Source organism: Salvelinus fontinalis, chromosome 31, assembly GCF_029448725.1.
Source record: "Salvelinus fontinalis isolate EN_2023a chromosome 31, ASM2944872v1, whole genome shotgun sequence".
Lineage (NCBI taxonomy): Eukaryota > Metazoa > Chordata > Actinopteri > Salmoniformes > Salmonidae > Salvelinus > Salvelinus fontinalis.
The window spans coordinates 25664950-25684949 of record NC_074695.1 but is presented as its reverse complement, the minus strand read 5'-3'; the positions used below and the strand labels follow the sequence as shown (position 1 = coordinate 25684949).

Sequence of the window (20000 nt, the reverse complement as noted above, 5' to 3'; positions counted from 1 at the left end):
GGGACACACAGGTTAACATTACTGTATTAAACACACCGTGACTGAGAGACACACAGGTTAACATTACTGTATTAAACACACCCTGACTGAGGGACACACAGGTTAACATTACTGTATTAAACACACCCTGACTGAGGGACACACACTGAGGTTAGATATGACTTTAGTCTATGGAAAACTCACTAATAGGGTTGTACAGCATTTCACATGAGCTCACTATAGATAAGATCGGATTTAACATGCCATTGAGAATCCTATTTAAAATACCAAAACAGGGCTCTACAGTGCTACCATTTTACTCATATATGTGCCTAAATATTTTGCTGTGCGACCTGGAATTTTCATTTAGGAGCACCAGTGAGAAGAGAAAAATAAAAGGATTCTAGCTTTATTACCTGAAATATTTTGTGGCCTACATTTTTCAAAACGTGCTCCTTGTAAAAAAGGTCAGCATCAAGCCCTGCAGAAGTTAACATGGTTTGTTGTATTTTTTTTCTAACGTTGGAGTATGACATCAGTTAAACTTTGAATGCACTTCTGATTGAAACCCCATATTACCACAGTGTAATAACATTTGACTGTCTGATTTTAGGGGTGTGTTCAGCACTACGCCCCTCTGTGACATGAGTTGCCTACACATCTCGTCTTAGCATCAGTTACCGCTTCCCAAATAAAGGTGACTGTAAATCTCTGGAAGGATCCTGGCGACTGGCGGTGGCGTGAGATAGAGAGATGGTTTTGTGATGTCACTGGTCGCTGTGGTAACATGTCAGCTGATGGTTCTATCATCTGTTGGGCCCCTCCTCTATACAGCCCTGTATCTATTCACATAGTGACAGGTCCAAAGAGCACCCCACAATGAAACCTTTGCCCTAACCACACCCCCCCAGGGGGTTGTCTCAAGGTCTGTCATTAGGGTCCCCTGGGAGTAGGGGCGAGGGGCGTAACAGTGAGGCGGTAGAAGTGGCCAAACACAACAGAATAAAGGTGAAATAAGTTCAACACAACCCCTGATTCATGGTCTCTAAGACAAGAGGTTAGTCAGGGTTAGCCAAGCCCATAGAGCAGCGCCAGCAGGTTCTGTATGGTTCTGTATGGTGCTGTATGGTTCGGTATGGTGCTGTATGGTTCTGTATGGTGCTGTATGGTGCTGTATGGTTCTGTAAGGTGCTGTATGGTTCTGTATGGTGCTGTGTGGTGCTGTATGGTTCTGTATGGTGCTGTATGGTGCTGTATGGTTCTGTATGGTACTGTATGGTTCTGTATGGTGCTGTATGGTTCTGTATGGTGCTGTATGGTTCTGTATGGTGCTGTATGGTTCTGTATGGTGCAGTATGGTGCTGTATGGTTCTGTATGGTGCTGTATAGTTCTGTATGGTGCTGTATGGTGCTGTATGGTGCTGTATGGTTCTGTATGGTTCTGTATGGTTCTGTATGGTTCTGTATAGCGATGTATGCATAACGATGTTCATTATGGCCAAACATCATGTTGTGGGGGTGCTTTGTTCCACGAGGGAGGAAAATTATGGGGATATATTGAAGCAACATCTCAAGACATCAGTCAGGAAGTTTTTAGCTTGGTCGCAAATGGACAATGACCCAAAGCACACTTCCAAAGTTGTTCCAAAGTCAAGCTATTGGAGTGGCCATCACAAAGCCCTGACCTCAGTCCTATAGAAAATGTGTGGGCAGAACTGAAAAAGTGTGTGCGAGCAAGAAGGGTTACAAACCTGACTCAGTTACATCAGCTCTGTCAGGAGGAATGGGCCAAAATTCACCTAACTTATTGTGGGAAGCTTGTGGAAGGCTACCTGAAATGTTTGACCCAAGTTAAATCATTTAAAGGCAATCCTACCAAATACTAATTGAGTATATGTAAACTTCTGACCCACTGGGAATGTGATGAAAGAAATAAAAGCTGAAATAAATTGTTCTCTCTACTATTTTTCTGACATTTCACATTCTTAAAATAAAGTGGTGATCCTAACTGACCTAAAACAGGGAATTTTACTCTGATTAAATGTCAGGAATTGTGAAAAACTGAGTTTAAATGTATTTGGCTAAGGTGTATGTAAACTTCCGACATCAACTGTATGTGCCTCCCCTAACAGGGATAGGGCTGGCTGTGTTGTTCTGTCTGTCTGCAGCCACAGGGGAACACTCGATAACTCTGACCTTCCACACACACAGTCTGCACTTCATCTCAATCAGACCTCTATCACACAACATACTGCCCAGGGAGCTCTGAACACAGTCACCGCCTATTCTCTTTCTCTCACACTCAAACTCACACTCACACACACACACACACACACACACACACACACACACACACACACACACACACACACACACACACACACACACACACACACACACACACACACACACACACACACACACACACACACACACACACACACACACACACACAAAGGTTCCCCAGAGTGCACTTCCAGTCCCCTCATCTCCCAGCCCTCCACCTGAAGTCTGTCCATCCAGGAGGTCTAAACAGCCCCAGTGTTCAGTGTTCATGTTCATCACCCTGCTTGTTTCTCTACCAGTGACCCTGGAAAGGTTAAAAGCCCTCACTTTAACCCCTGAGTGAACACTCACACACCAGCGGGCCTAAACAGACCGCTGTCAGGTAAACATGAACTGAGATAAAAGATTTATGGCCTCCCCCAATCTCTCCCCCCACTCTCCCTCCACTCACCCTGCATCTCTCCCCCCACTCTCGCTCTCTCCCCCACTCTAGCCTTGGCTCCTGAGTCACATAGAGAGATAATGGAATCAACATTAAGGACAGTCCACCGCCCCCACAGCTCCTCTGCTCCTTGTCCCCGTCCCACAGCCCCATGCAGCAGACCCTGTTCTGTAGAGGTGCTCAACTCCCCCCCGACACACTCCACAAGCAGAGAAACGATTCCAGGCATGCAGCTCGTGAGTTAGAGTTCTTCAACATCTCCCTTGAAATTGTCAGACAGATACACTTTGCAGAGAGAGAGAAAGACAGCGAGAGAGAGACAGATAGAGAGAGAGAGAAATGACCTGGAGCAGGTAATGGAGGAAGCAGAGGTTGATTGGGGCTGAGTGCAGTGTAGTGGAGAGGTACAAGTGAACCCTGAGGGAGGGCTGATGCCAGTGGGCTTCTATCCAAACAAAAAACGCTCTCCTCTCTCCCACATCTAACCTCACTGTAGGTCACCTGAGACTTCCTCTACCCCAATCTCCCTTTTCCCATGATGAGTCTCTCAGCATCATACACTCACACCGGAAACCTGTTCTGTCCTGCTTCTCCCCTCAATTATTTATCTATAGGCTACTGATAGAGAACGGTTCAGTTTACCAACCTCCTCTCCTCTCCTCTCCTCCCCTCTCCTCTCCCTCAGAGAGTATTATACACCATCCATTACAGAATTCCCCTCTGCTAGGCTAACCTGAACCTAAAGGCTACTGCCATGTCCCTGCTTCTCTGGCTTCATGTCAATGCCTCCACCATTACCAACGTTACTGTACCTCTCCCCAGAGGTGAGAGCAGAACCAGAGGAACAGAGACAGGGAGACAGATGGAGAAAGATGAGACTGTGTGAGAGGGGGGTCAGACCTTTAGCAGGCCATTGTTCGTGGAAACATGCCAAGGCCACGGAGCTGTGCAGCATTGTTAGCTGGCTAAAGGTTTAATTTTACTTTCACAATCATGAACCTTGTTTGCTGACCTAGAGTTGACTTCAGGACAGACTAGGGTGCATTCATTCATATTGTATGGCATACATACTATGCCTTCGAGAGCACTTACAGGTTACAGGGGGAAACTGGGGCAGAAATAGGTGTTAAAGTGTGCACTCAGATGTCTCCCTGATCAGCTAGAGAGCTATGAATGGGAGCAAGGACTGTGGCTGACTGGAGTGTGCAACCCTCATGTTTCTCCATCAACCCGCTAGAGAGGAGAGACCCTACCAGTGTGTCCTACTGTCCCTCCATCAACCCGCCAGAGAGGAGACCCTACCAGTGTGCCCTACTGTCTCTCCATCAACCCGCTAGAGAGGAGACCCTACCAGTGTGCCCTACTGTGTCTCCATCAACCCGCTAGAGAGGAGACCCTACCAGTGTGCCCTACTGTCTCTCCATCAACCCGCTAGAGAGGAGACCCTACCACTGTGCCCTACTGTCTCTCCATCAACCCGCTAGAGAGGAGACCCTACCAGTGTGCCCTACTGTCTCTCCATCAACCCGCTAGAGAGGAGACCCTACCACTGTGCCCTACTGTGTCTCCATCAACCCGCTAGAGAGGAGACCCTACCAGTGTGCCCTACTGTCTCTCCATCAACCCGCTAGAGAGGAGACCCTACCAGTGTGCCCTACTGTGTCTCCATCAACCCGCTAGAGAGGAGACCCTACCAGTGTGCCCTACTGTCTCTCCATCAACCCGCTAGAGAGGAGACCCTACCACTGTGCCCTACTGTGTCTCCATCAACCCGCTAGAGAGGAGACCCTACCACTGTGCCCTACTGTCTCTCCCATCATATTCAGAACCAGCTCAGGACCATGGCAACATGGTGCTTGGGGTCTGTGGAAGGTGCTTCGGATGCCCTGGGTGCTTCCCAGCTAGGGGCCTCTGCCAACTGGGCTCTTTTGATCAGGGCATGAAGATTGACCGAATTCCATTGCAAACTGTTCTTCTCTTCTTTCTCCTCTGTAGTTGGGAGGAAGTCTGCCAGGGTCTGGATCTCTGAGTATGGCTGTCTGTGTGCTACAATTTGTCCAGGGAAGTGCTGGATAAATCCGGGGAAAAAGTGCAATGAATGTGTGTGCAGCACATTTCAGGATGCTCAATGCCTGGAGATGGGGGGAAATGGGGGGAGATGGGGGAAAATGGGAGTACGCCTCAGTTCTCTCATTTTACTCTTTAAATACATTTAAGTTATGTAACATATACATGTATTCAATGTACAAACTATTTAGCCTTAAGAATTCTTCCACTGAACATAGAGTATTGACCTAGCAAAAGAACATGTAAACATGGAGCACTTAGCAAGTAGACATGTAGCGCCATGAAAGAGGTTCATTTAGCTTCTGAATCTGAACATGAACATATGTTTTCAGTTTCAGAAGCAGATATAGCAGTAAGTTGGTCTGTTTTTCTGGTGCATCCAATCGGTGATGATATGCTGCTTATTATCTGTGACATTCAAGAATATCCTCAAGCTCTAACGCTCGCTCTTGTTGTTTTAAATAAGCCTTTTCATTTAAACAGCAGAAAACTATGCAGGTCCACCGCTTAAACACATGTATTTTTCACATTTGGAAATAAAACTATTTTCCATCCCCAGCTGTGAATGAGGTTAGTGTCTGTGAACCAGACTCAATACGTTTCCTATGGTATCTGTGCCAACACTAACAGGCATACTGAGGGTGACTGGTGGATGTGCTGCACTTCAATATTCACCTCCATATAAAAAGCATTACTACTTTATACTATCATATATCTATTTCTATTACCACAACTAAGATGGTGGTGCAGTCTGCATCCCATTCTCAACAGTTATCTGTTAAAGAGACGTTGGGTTAGTTAGACGCGGCTGAACAGTATATTGTACTGTAGGTACTAGAGCCAGCGCCTAGTGAGAGAGCTAGCTGACTGAGAGAGAATACACTCCAGGCTTGAGGAGAATATCCCAGTACAATCTGTTGAGGAGACTATAAACTAGAGAGAGAGAGAATGCCTCAGCTGGGTGTATAGAGCCAGTAGCTCCCAGTGAGAGATCTAGCTGACTGAGAGAACAGAGCACAGCATAACTCCCACCACACCACAGTAATCTGTCCCGCAGCTAGCCTATCTAGCCTATCTATCTCCAATCTAATTCTGGACTAATCCATTCTCAGTCTGTTCAATTGTTGTGGCTGGCGATAGGATAGATAGGATAGGCGCTCCGCTGAAACTGCCTGGGCTTTATCTGACTGATCCATCACCCATCCCACACACTGGATTAGATTCCACAAAGGCACATGGACGTTTCCCAAATAGCACCCTATTTCCTACATAGTGCACTACTTCTGACAACAGTTCATAGGGCTCTGGTCAAAAGTAGTCAAGTATATAAGGAATAGGGTGCCATTTGGCATGTGCCCCCCTGAACATATAGTGAGATGCCCAAAAAGTTATACAGCTGCACCATCGAGAGCATCCTGCTCGGCCTCAGACCACAAGGCGCTACAGAGGGTAGTGCGTACGGCCCAGTACATCACTGGGGACAAGCTTCCTGCCATCCAGGACCTCTATACCAGGCGGTGTCAGAGGAAGGCCCAAAAATGTTCAAAGACTCCAGCCACCCTAGTCAAAGGCTGTTCTCTCTGCTACCGCACGGCAAGCGGTAGTGGAGTCTAAGTCCAAAAGGCTTCTAAACAGCTTCTACCCCCAAGCCATATGACTCCTGAACAGCTAATCAAATGGCTACCCAGTCTATTTGCATTGCCCTGTTACCCCTGTTACACACTCAGTCACGGATCAGAGGGGGGAGAGAGAGGGTAACAGCCAAAATAAGGCCTGACTAATCAATCCCATTTCATCTGATGGAGCCCTATGAAGTCCTATCAGTCAGTAGAATAGATGGGATGTGTGATGTGGGCCATCCTCTCAGGGAGCCTGATAATAACTGCTGGGCTCTAGCAGCACCACTGTGAGAGGCAATGGACCTCATCTGAAAGCTGCCATGGTTTGAGGTCCTGTGTGATGGCGCTCAGCACTCCTTCTCACACTAACCTGCATTTCTATGTCAACAGTCTAATGTGGTCAGTCTTTTCTGCTCTGGTCTAGTATGTTAATAGGAGGCCTAGTTAGTCGGCTCTGGTCTAGTATGTTAATGGAGCCTAGTTAGTCGGCTCTGGTCTAGTATGTTAATGGAGCCTAATTAGTCGGCTCTGGTCTAGTATGTTAATGGAGCCTAGTTAGTCGGCTCTGGTCTAGTATGTTAATGGGGCCTAATTAGTCGGCTCTGGTCTAGTATGTTAATGGAGCCTAGTTAGTCGGCTCTGGACTAGTATGTTAATGGAGCCTAGTTAGTCGGCTCTGGTCTAGTATGTTAATGGAGCCTAGTTAGTTGGCTCTGGACTAGTATGTTAATGGGGCCTAATTAGTCATCTCTGGTCTAGTATGTTAATGGGGCCTAATTAGTCGGCTCAGGTCTAGTATGTTAATGGGGCCTAATTAGTCGGCTCAGGTCTAGTATATTAATGGGGCCTAGTTAGTCGGCTCGGGTCTAGTATGTTAATGGGGCCTAGTTAGTCGGCTCTGGTCTAGTATGTTAATGGGGCCTAGTTAGTCGGCTCTGGTCTAGTATGTTAATGGGCCCTAGTTAGTCGGCTCTGGTCTAGTATGTTAATGGGGCCTAGTTAGTCGGCTCTGGTCTAGTATGTTAATGGGGCCTAGTTAGTCGGCTCTGGTCTAGTATGTTAATGGAGCCTAGTTAGTCGGCTCTGGTCTAGTATGTTAATGGGGCCTAGTTAGTCGGCTCTGGACTAGTATGTTAATGGGGCCTAGTTAGTCGGCTCTGGACTAGTATGTTAATGGGGCCTAGTTAGTCGGCTCTGGTCTAGTATGTTAATGGGAGGCCTGGCTGGGCTGTGAGCCCACATGTCTGAGTATGAGGTGTGGTGTGTTGATGGCTCCATCCTGGCTCCCGGGCCTTGGCTGATGGAGAGCTCCTCAGGGGCCGGTGCCCAGGGGGAATGTGTCACCCTGGGGGGAAATTCATCAGCCACAGCAGGAGTAAGGTGCCATGGCTGTGCCACACTAGCACCTCCTTGCCTCTGAACCATCACAGCACCATATCCTCACTGCCACTCCACACACAGACATACCGTACCCATCACTTCACCCAGGACAGGACAGGGAAAGGCAGGCAGTAGAACACTGAGCTACATCTTGATTCACCACCTCTTTCACCTCACACATCCCTTCTGGAAATCCCTCTTGAAATGTAGCACACTTGAATTGTACTTCTTTACTGGTGGAATGGAGGGTGGGTGGATACTAGTATTTCTTTCACCCCTCTCTCTCTCTACCTCTACCTAGAGTATCTCTCTCTACCTCTACCTACAGTACCTCTCTCTCTACCTCTACCTAGAGTATCTCTCTCTACCTCTACCTACAGTACCTCTCTCTCTCTACCTCTACCTAGAGTATCTCTCTCTACCTCTACCTACAGTATCTCTCTCTCTCTACCTCTACCTAGAGTATCTCTCTCTACCTCTACCTACAGTACCTCTCTCTCTCTACCTCTACCTACAGTATCTCTCTCTCTACCTCTACCTACAGTATCTCTCTCTCTACCTCTACCTACAGTATCTCTCTCTCTCTACCTCTACCTACAGTATCTCTCTCTCTACCTCTACCTACAGTATCTCTCTCTCTCTACCTCTACCTACAGTATCTCTCTCTCTCTACCTCTACCTACAGTATCTCTCTACTTCTACCTACAGTATCTCTCTCTCTACCTCTACCTACAGTATCTCTCTCTCTCTACCTCTACCTACAGTATCTCTCTCTATCTCTACCTACAGTATCTCTCTCTCTCTACCTCTACCTACAGTATCTCTCTCTACCTCTACCTACAGTATCTCTCTCTCTCTACCTCTACCTTCAGTATCTCTCTCCCTCTACCTCTACCTATAGTATCTCTCTCTACCTCTACCTACAGTATCTCTCTCTCTCTATCTCTACCTACAGTATCTCTCTCTCTCTACCTCTACCTCACTCTCTCTACCTCTACCTACAGTATCTCTCTCTACCTCTACCTACAGTATATCTCTCTCTACCTCTACCTACAGTATCTCTCTCTCTCTCTACCTCTACCTACAGTATATCTCTCTCTACCTCTACCTACAGTATCTCGCTTTCTCTACCTCTACCTACAGTATCTCTCTCTAACTCTACCTACAGTATCTCTCTCTACCTCTACTTACAGTATATCTCTATTCATCTCTACCTACAGTATCTCTCTCTCTCTCTATCTCTACCTACAGTATCTCTCTCTCTACCTCTTCAAACAGTATCTCTCTCTCTACCTCTACCTACAGTATCTCTCTCTCTCTCTACCTCTGCCTACAGTATATTTCTCTCTACCTCTACCTACAGTATCTCTCTCTCTACCTCTACCTACAGTATCTCTCTCTCTCTCTACCTCTACCTACAGTATCTCTCTCTCTACCTCTACCTACAGTATCTCTCTCTCTACCTCTATCTACAGTGTCTCTCTCTACCTCTACCTACATTATCTCTCTCTCTCTACCTCTACCTACAGTATATCTCTCTCTATCTCTACCTACAGTATCTCTCTACCTCTACCTACAGTATCTCTCTCTATATCTCTACCTATAGTATCTCTCTACCTCTACCTACAGAATCTCCCTCTCTCTGTCTACCTCTACCTACAGTATCTCTCTCTCTCTATCTCTACCTCTATCTCTCTATCTACAGTATCTCTCTCTCTACCTCTACCTACAGTATCTCTCTCTCTACCTCTACCTACAGTATCTCTCTCTCTCTATCTCTACCTCTCTCTCTCTACCTACAGTATCTCTCTCTCTACCTCTACCTACAGTATCTCTCTCTCTACCTCTACCTACAGTATCTCTCTCTCTCTCTACCTCTACCTACAGTATCTCCCTCTCTCTACCTCTACCTACAGTACCTCTCTCTCTATCTCTACCTACAGTATCTCTCTACCTCTACCTACAGTATCTCTCTCTCTCTATCTCTACCTCTCTCTACCTCTACCTACAGTATCTCTCACTCTCTCTAACACTACCTACAGTATCTCTCTCTACCTCTACCTACAGTATCTCTCTCTCTACCTCTACCTACAGTATCTCTCTCTACCTCTACCTCTACCTACAGTATCTCTACCTCTACCTCTACCTACAGTATCTCTCTCTCTACCTCTACCTACAGTATCTCTCTCTACCTCTACCTACAGTATCTCTCTCTCTCTACCTCTACCTACAGTATCTCTCTCTCTCTATCTCTACCTCACTCTCTCTCTACCACTACCTACAGTATCTCTCTCTCTACCTCTACCTACAGTATCTCTCTCTCTCTATCTCTACCTCACTCTCTCTCTACCTCTACCTACAGTACCTCTCTCTCTACCTCTACCTACAGTATCTCTCTCTCTACCTCTACCTACAGTATCTCTCTCTCTACCTCTACCTACAGAATCCCTCTCTCTCTACCTCTACCTACAGTATCTCTCTCTCTACCTCTACCTACAGTATCTCTCTCTTTCTACCTCTACCTACAGTATCTCTCTCTCTACCTCTACCTACAGTATCTCTCTCTCTACCTCTACCTACAGTATATCTCTCTCTCTACCTCTACCTACAGTATCTCTCTCTATCTCTACCTACAGTATCTCTCTCTCTACCTCTACCTACAGTATATCTCTCTCTACCTCTACCTACAGTATCTCTCTCTCTACCTCTACCTCTCTCTCTCTCTACCTCTACCTACAGTATCTCTCTCTACCTCTACCTACAGTATCTCTCTCTCTCTATCTATACCTACAGTATCTCTCTCTCTCTCTACCTCACTCTCTCTCTACCTCTACCTACAGTATCTCTCTCTCTCTACCTCTACCTACAGTATCTCTCTCTCTACCTCTACCTACAGTATCTCTCTCTACCTCTACATACAGTATCTCTCTCTCTCTCTACCTCTACCTACAGTATCTCTCTCTCTCTACCTCTACCTACAGTATCTCTCTCTCTATCTCTACCTACAGTATCTCTCTCTCTCTACCTCTACCTCACTCTCTCTCTACCTCTACCTACAGTATCTCTCTCTCTCTACCTCTACCTACAGTATCTCTCTCTCTCTATCTCTACCTACAGTATCTCTCTCTCTCTACCTCTACCTACAGTATCTCTCTCTCTACCTCTACCTACAGTATCTCCCTCTCTACCTCTACCTACAGTATCTCTCTCTCTCTACCTCTACCTACAGTATCTCTCTCTACCTCTACCTACAGTATCTCTCTCTCTACCTCTACCTACAGTATCTCTCTCTCTCTACCTCTACCTCTCTCTCTCTCTACCTCTACCTACAGTATCTCTCTCTCTACCTCTACCTACAGTATCTCTCTCTCTCTACCTCTACCTACAGTATCTCTCTCTCTCTACCTCTACCTCTCTACCTCGCTCTCTCTATGTCTCTCTCTCTCTATGTCTCTCTCTCTCTACCTCTATCTACAGTATCTCTCTTTATCTCTACCTCTCTCTCTCTACCTCGCTCTCTCTCTACCTCACTCTCGATATGTCTCTATGTCTCTCTTTTTCAAACACACACACACACGCACGCACACACACACATGCGCGCGCGCGTGCACACACACACACTAGTGTGGGTGCGCACACACACACACACACGCACGCACGCACGCACGCACGCACACACACACACACACACACACACACACACACACACACACACACACACACACACACACACACACACACACACACACACACACACACACACACACACACACTCTGTAACCAGTTGGGAGATAACCTGAGTAACATCTGGATAACACATCTAACCCATCATCAGTGTCAGCCCAAACTATTCTGCCGTCAGCAGCATCTACAAATGTGTTCCGTGTGTGTGTCCGTGTGTTTGTGTGCGTGGGATGGTTTCCATCAGTAGAGCACGATGCCTTTGTGTTCTGTTTTCTGTTGTACAATGTAAGCTACTATAAGGCCTTGAGTAAGCCAGCCTGACGAGGTTCACTACATGTCACTTCCCATCTGACACACTGACTGGAGGGAGGGAGATGGAGGGGGAGGGAGGGAGATGGGGGGAGGGAGGAAGGGAGATGGAGGGGGAGGGAGGGAGGGCGATGGGGGGAGGGAGGAAGGGAGATGGAGGGGGAGGGAGGGAGATGGGGGGAAGGAGGAAGGGAGATGGAGGGGGAGGGAGGAAGGGAGATGGAGGGGGAGGGAGGGAGATGGGGGGAGGGAGGAAGGGAGATGGAGGTGGGGGAGATGGAGGGGGAGGGAGGGAGATGGAGGGGGAGGGAGGGAGATGGAGGTGGAGGGAGAGGGAGATTGAGGGGAAGGGAGGAAGGGAGATGGAGGGGGAGGGAGGGAGATGGAGGAGGGAGGAAGGGAGATGGAGAGGGAGGGAGGGAGATGGGGAGAGGGAGGAAGGAGATGGAGGTGGGGGAGATGGAGGGGGGAGGGAGGGAGATGGAGGGGGAGGGAAGGAGGAAGGGAGATGGAGGTGGAGGGAGAGGGAGATTGAGGGGAAGGGAGGAAGGGAGATGGAGGGGGGAGGGCGATGGAGGGGGAGGGAAATGGAGGGGAGGGATGGGGAGATGTAGGGGGAGAGAGGAAAGGAGATGGAGGGGGAGGGAGATGGAGGGTAGGGAGGAAGGGAGATGGAGGGGGAGGGAGGGAGATGGAGGGGGAGGGAGATGGAGGGGTAGGGAGGGAGATGGAGGGGGAGGGAGGGAGATGGAGGGGGAGGGAGATGGAGGGGTAGGGAGGGAGATGGAGGGGGAGGGAGGGAGGAGATGGAGGTGGAGGGAGGGAGATGGAGGGGGAGGGAGAGTGCTCATTTAAAAGGTGTGAATCAGTACAAAACCCTACACACAGATAGAATAGCATCAAAATCCAAACATTCACACACAAACCAAGGAGAACTCCGTGTGAGTAACTTCTGTAGTAGAGCTAACAAAAATATAAGAATTAATGATGGTACTTGCATCTGTGTCAATCAAAAAGGGATTCTCATTGAATTGAGACTTCTTCCTCCCCTCTCCATGTACACTCTGAACCTTTCTACATGCCCAATTAAAATGTAACTTTGCTAATTAAGTCTTTTACCTGTAGGCTATTGTGTCCTCCCCTTGTCACTTCTCATATCCATAGAGATAACCAAGCTTCTGTTCCAACTGTCAATAGACCCAGGCCACAGACACAATCCCCTTCCCCTGTCCTCCTCCCCTCTCCCCTCTCTCCTCCTCCCACCCCCCTCTCCTCCACCTTCTCTCCTCCCACACCCCTCCCCTCCCTTCCCCTCCTCTCCTCCATCCCCCTCTCATCTCCTCCCCTCCTCTCCTCCCTTTCCCCTCTCCTCTCCCTACATTCCCCTGATCCCATCTCCTCCCCTCCTCTCCTCCCTTCCCCTCCTCCCCCTCCCTTACCCTCCTTCCATCTCCTCTCCTCCTCTCCTCCCATCTCCACCCCCCCTCCTCCCCCTTCCCCTCCTGTCCTCCCCCGCCCCCCTCTCCCCCTCTTCCCTTCCTCATATCCATTTCCCCTCCTCCCCTACTCTCCTCCCTTCCCCTCCTCCCATCCCCTTACCCTCCTCCCCCTCCCTTCCACTCCTCCCCTACTCTCCTCCCTTCCCCTCCTCCCCCTCCATTCCCCTTCCTCCCCTACTCTCCTCCCTTCCCCTCCTCCCCTCCTCTCCTCCCTTCCCTTCCCCTCCTCCCCTCCTCTCCTCCCTTCCCCTCCTCCCTCTGTACTCCCTTCCCCTCCTCCCCTCCCCTCCCCTCTCCCCCCCTTCCCCTCCTCCCATTCCCTTACCCTCCTCCCCCTCCCTTACCCTCCTCCCCTCTCCCCCCTTCCCCTCCTCCTTCTGTGTTGGTTTTTTCCACCATTGGCAAACAAGAGGTTTGTGGTTGCAGTACACAACACCACCTGATGATGAGGGTGGCACTATATCAGAAGCTATATATGGGTTGATACAGGACAATTACATCATATATCTGGCCAGGCTCCATAAGCCATATTGATTGATCTAGCTGCTGCTATGTATAGCCGGGTTAACCCTCTCCTCACAAACATCTCTTTTAATCAGTATCTCTAGTAAACACCATATAGTAAGTTTAGCATTGAGGAGATCAACCCGCTGTAAAAACCAGACCACTAATAAGGTATAGATGAAAATGACTATTTTCTATTACTTTACTCATCTCTCTCTCTCAGTTCTAACTTCAAACTCCTACATAATCAGCGTCAGCGTTTCTCCAGTTCCCTTGTGGTGTTTAAATAGGAACCAGACCAGTGAATTAAAGTGTGTGGTGAGATGAGATCAGGAGTAACCCTAATCACCCCAAACACACACACACGCACGCACACACGCACGCACGCACGCACGCACGCACGCACGCACGCACGCACGCACGCACTCACACACACACACACACACACACACACACACACACACACACACACACACACACACACACACACACACACACACACACACACACACACACACACACACACACGCACAAGCACACACAAACACACACAAACACACACACACACACATTAAGGCCAACAGCTCAATACAGCAGGCTATATTTGGGCTCACATAAAAAAATCTGAGTCCAAATAAGTTCACAGCGAGCAGGGATGGGGAGACAGAGGGATGGGAAGATAGAGGGATGGGGGATAGAGGGTTGGGGGGTAGAGGGTTGGGGGGTAGAGGGATGGGGGGTAGAGGGATGGGGGATAGAGGGTTGGGGGGTAGAGGGATAGGGGGATATGGGAGCACTTTCTTTCTGTTTATTCCACTAAACTCCATTTCATATTGGCCATGGAATGCAGAGGGGAGAGCTTGGCTTGGTTATGTTGAAGATAACTTACCTCTGTCAGAGACTGGATTGATGACTGTTTGGTTTCAGAGTCTGGACTGGAGGGATGTTATGTTGGTCAGCGGAAGACGGCTTTTTAAGATGACTCGGAATATAAAGCTTTCACCACAAACTACTAAAGCTCTCAACTGTCTGATTTGTCTCAGAGTGTCTGGGATGTGTCAGATCTACAGGGCTTTTAACGTCTTCTGTTCCACAGGGAGTCAGATAGTTGAGACAGCTGTGGAGCAAACCTGCCAGCAGGAATAGTGGGCATACAGAGCTGTATAGCGAGGGTAACACTGCCACAGAATACAGAGGGCATAACAGACCCTGGCACAGCTCCTCTGAAGGCTATACCTTCTCTCAGACTGATTAGGCTCTACTTATCCCAGATGTTCCACATGCTGACAGCTAAACTAACTCTACTTTAAATGACCACGCCACTAAGCACTACTATCTTACTATAACGTCCTGAACAGAGTTCTTATGTGTTTTGCTTGTTTAGTGTTGGTCAGGACGTGAGCTGGGTGGGAATTCTATGTTGTGTGTCTAGTTAGTCTGTTTCTGTGTCCAGCCTAATATGGTTCTCAATCAGAGACAGCTGTCAATCGTTGGCCCTGATTGAGAATCATATATAGGTGGCTTGTTTTGTGTTGGGGATTGTGGGTGGTTGTTTCCTGTCTCTGTGTTTCTGTTCAGCACCAGATAGGACTGTTATCGGTTTGCCACATTTTGTCATTTTGTTATTTGTTAAGTGTTAAGTGTTCACTGTTTATTAGTGTTATTAAACATGTTGAGCACTGGCTACGCTGCGTGTTGGTCCGATCCCTGTTACACCCTCTCTTCTCGTGAAGAGAGGGAAGGCTGCTGTTACACTTCAACCATTTTCTCTGCATCAAAACAAAAATACATGGACATTTCCAGGGGACCTCATTGCCTGTCTGAGACTGAAGTGTGCTTTCAAGAGAGCACTCTAATCAAAGATGAGACACGAAAAAACAAGATCATATACTCCCATAAAATGTGTTTAGAGAGGAGAAAAACATATTTTTAATGGAGTTAGATGGATCAAAAACACTGAGAGAAAATATAAATAAACAAATAAGCACAGAGCAGAAGAAATACAATCAGTGGTGACAGGCAACAACAACCCTCACAAGTAGCAGAGCAGTGTGTGTGCGTGTGTGTGTGCGTGTGTGTGTGTGTGTGTGTCTGTGTGTGTGTGTCTGTGTGTATGTGTGTGTGTGCACACACCAATGGGCCGATAATTACTGCACTTTTATCAAAGCAAAAAATCCATAATATTTCTAGACTAATATCTCCCCTGACATACGTGTTTAAAGCAGATAATAACGAGAGAAATCCAAAGCAGCTGAAGGAAAGTTCAGAAGGGGGTAAATTAGAATGAAAGTGTTCCAATTTAACCCAGTGGACTCAAGCGATTGAAATGTTGGAATATAACTTTGGCAGGTTGAAGTGAGAAGAGAGAATAGAGTGAGCACCATCCTGATAGAACATCATCTAGCTCCACTAAGATAGCTAATGTATTACAGCTATAATGTATGTGTCAAATGTTCTGGTCCATGTTGTAATAGACATGGCTGAGGCTGTGTTATTAACTAGGGGGATCCTCAAATAGATGAATGTATCAGATTGTTATGAAGCCTTGACATGCTATGCTGTCATCATCAAATACGCATTAGTAGTAGCAGCTCCTCCATGACATGTGGCCTGCTCATTAGCCCTGACAGTAAGCAGGCTACAGACGAGAGACATGAGGTGACTGGAGCCTGAAGAGGGGGAGGAAGGAGAGAGCAAGAGAGAGGAGAAAGAGGGACAGACAGGGAGAGCAGAGGAGGGCAGAGACAGCATGTCTTTCTCTATAAAACAAGAGGAGAAAGAGGGACAGACAGGGAGAGCAGAGGAGGGCAGAGACAGCATGTCTTTCTCTATAAAACAAAAGGAGAAAGAAGGACAGACAGGGAGAGCAGAGGAGGGCAGAGACAGCATGTCTTTCTCTATAAAACAAGAGGAGAAAGAAGGACAGACAGGGAGAGCAGAGGAGGGCAGAGACAGCATGTCTTTCTCTATAAAACAAGAGGAGAAAGAAGGACAGACAGGGAGAGCAGAGGAGGGCAGAGACAGCATGTCTTTCTCTATAAAACAAGAGGAGAAAGAGGGACAGACAGGGAGAGCAGAGGAGCATTCAGTACACATACACACACACACACACACACACACACACACACACACACACACACACACACACACACACACACACACACACACACACACACACACACACACACACACACACACACACACACACACACACACATGGGAGTGGTGTTTTATGGTCTCTAGGAGCACAGGGTTTTGAGATAACATCAGAGAGAGTCAGGGCATACCTAACCCCCTGTCTGTCCTCCATAGAGACATCATGGGACGATGCGTGTGTGTGTGTGTGTGTGTTCAGACTGGCCATGTACAGACCACAGTAAGTAGAGAATGGACACTGAAGACCACCTCACTAACAATACATCAATAATATATTTTTGGAGGAATCCAGTGAGTGTAATATATATTCATCACTGCAGACCAGGAAGGGGGGGACAGCAGACTGCAGTTAGCCATGTAGACTGTCCTGGGATTTATAGGACATCTGATAGGGAGGGAGGGACTAAGGGAGGGGAAAAGAGATGGGGAGAATAGAGGATAGAAGAAAATGAGGGACGGAGGGAGAGAGAGAGAGATGGTGGATAGAGGACAGGAGAAATGGAGGGACGGAGAGAGAGAGAGAGAGAGAGAGAGAGAGAGAGAGAGAGAGAGAAAGAGAGAGAGAGAGAGAGAGGTAGTCTCTGCAGTGGGACACTAGCAGGCTGAGATAAGTCCACACAGGGCTACCAGGGAGCAGCCAACTCATCAATCTCTATAGGCCATCTGATACGACTGACCCAGCCTCCCCTGCCTGGACCGGTCAGCTCTGCTCTCTCTGGGCAGACTAGGGATTTACTCAGGCAAAGGCAACGAATCAGCCAGATCATCCCTCTTTCCCTCACCCTCTCTCAGACACAAAGGAAGGGGTAAGTTAGGTTGAAAGAATCCCCTTTGCCTGTCCTAAAGCCTAGACAGCCAATCTCTTTCTGCTTGTCCAAGACAATGAAACAGGGATGGGGGAGAGAGCCTCCTTGGCCTGTTCTGGCAGTGCCTGGTCAAAGATAACCCACATACTCATTGAACCCAACACCGAACTCCCTCCTAAAAAGAAAAGCAGGGCACAACCTCAGAGCCGCCGGAGGAGGGGTAGGTTACTATGGCAACCCTCCTCCCCTCCGGCATGAGAGCAGCAGGATATTCAGATGACTACTGGTGGTAGTGTGGTTAGGAGTGACACCATAAGTTACCCTGTACTGTGTACAGACCATGCTAAGTCATCAATATAGTGTTTCCTCTTGTCTTGACCAATGGGCTAAGACAGACTCCCTCTATCACTAAGGGTAGGCAAAAGGCTGGGTTGTGTTCTTCATGGGTTATAGGGTAGTTACATGTTCCCTATCCCTGGTGAATACATTCCATTAGACTGACTGACTGGCTGACTAGCTGACTGACTGACTGTGTTGTGTTTCTTTTCAGCACTGTGATTACACCCCAAATGGCACCCTATTCCCTACATAGTGCACTACTTTTGACCGTAGCCTTATGTGCCCTGGTCTAAAGTAGTGCTCTAAATAGGGAATAGGGTGCCATTTGAGATGCTGCCCCTTGCTGCTGCTGTATGACAATCCAAACAGGATATGTTGGATCACACCTTCAGTTAATCCTCATATTTACACCCCGCTGTTTCCTCACTCCGCTGTGTGTGTGTGTGTGTGTGTGTGTGTGTGTGTGTGTGTGTGTGTGTGTGTGTGTGTGTGTGTGTGTGTGTGTGTGTGTGTGTGTGTGTGTGTGTGTGTGTGTGTGTGTGTGACCTTGCACGTGCATCCTCACAGATCTAAAAGGTCAATATGGATACATGACCTGATTCTGAGGAACCCAACCTCTTGGAACCCAACAGACACGGGAGTGTTTAGCACCTACGGCCTGCATTGAACTGACACGGGAGTGTTTAGCACCTACGGCCTGCATTGAACTGACACGGGAGTGTTTAGCACCTACGGCCTGCATTGAACTGACACGGGAGTCTTTAGCACCTACGGCCTGCATTGAACTGACACGGGAGTGTTTAGCACCTACGGCCTGCATTGAACTGACACGGGAGTGTTTAGCACCTACGGCCTGCATTGAACTGACACGGGAGTGTTTAGCACCTACGGCCTGCATTGAACTGACACGGGAGTGTTTAGCACCTACGGCCTGCATTGAACTGACACGGGAGTGTTTAGCACCTACGGCCTGCATTGAACTGACACGGGAGTGTTTAGCACCTACGGCCTGCATTGAACTGACACGGGAGTGTTTAGCACCTACGGCCAGCATTGAACTGACACGGGAGTGTTTAGCACCTACGGCCTGCATTGAACTGACACGGGAGTGTTTAGCACCTACGACCAGCATTGAACTGCCACGGGAGTGTTTAGCACCTACGGCCTGCATTGAACTGACACGGGAGTGTTTAGCACCTACGGCCTGCATTGAACTGACACGGGAGTGTTTAGCACCTACGGCCTGCATTGAACTGACACGGGAGTGTTTAGCACCTACGGCCTGCATTGAACTGACACGGGAGTGTTTAGCACCTACGGCCTGCATTGAACTGACACGGGAGTGTTTAGCACCTACGGCCTGCATTGAACTGACACGGGAGTGTTTAGCACCTACGGCCTGCATCGAACTGACACGGGAGTGTTTAGCACCTACGGCCTGCATCGAACTGACACGGGAGTGTTTAGCACCTACGGCCTGCATTGAACTGACACGGGAGTGTTTAGCACCTACGGCCAGCATTGAACTGACACGGGAGTGTTTAGCACCTAAGACCAGCATTGAACTGACACGGGAGTGTTTAGCACCTAAGACCAGCATTGAACTGACACGGGAGTGTTTAGCACCTAAGACCAGCATTGAACTGACACGGGAGTGTTTAGCACCTACGGCCTGCATTGAACTGACACGGGAGTGTTTAGCACCTACGGCCAGCATTGAACTGTACACTTTCTGCATATATCACGTGACCTAAACTCAAATCATACCCGACATCTTCATGACACAGTGATAAGACAGCGCCTTACCTGAGGCAAGGCATCTGGAGCTAAGAGCATCTGCCTGACTCCTGTCATCTTACACTCCTCCTCGTCAACTAAGAGCTTAATGAAGTTCATGCAAATGAGCCCCTGATTAACACACACCAACCAG

At 48.2% G+C, this 20000-nt stretch overlaps 1 protein-coding gene across 1 annotated transcript in view; it reads right to left on the bottom strand.

The window, feature by feature from the left end:
• The window catches only part of LOC129829943 (plexin-A2-like), a 194992-nt gene that overhangs the window by 1392 nt on the left and 173600 nt on the right, over positions 1 to 20000 (bottom strand). The gene's annotated exons all lie outside the window — the stretch shown is intronic.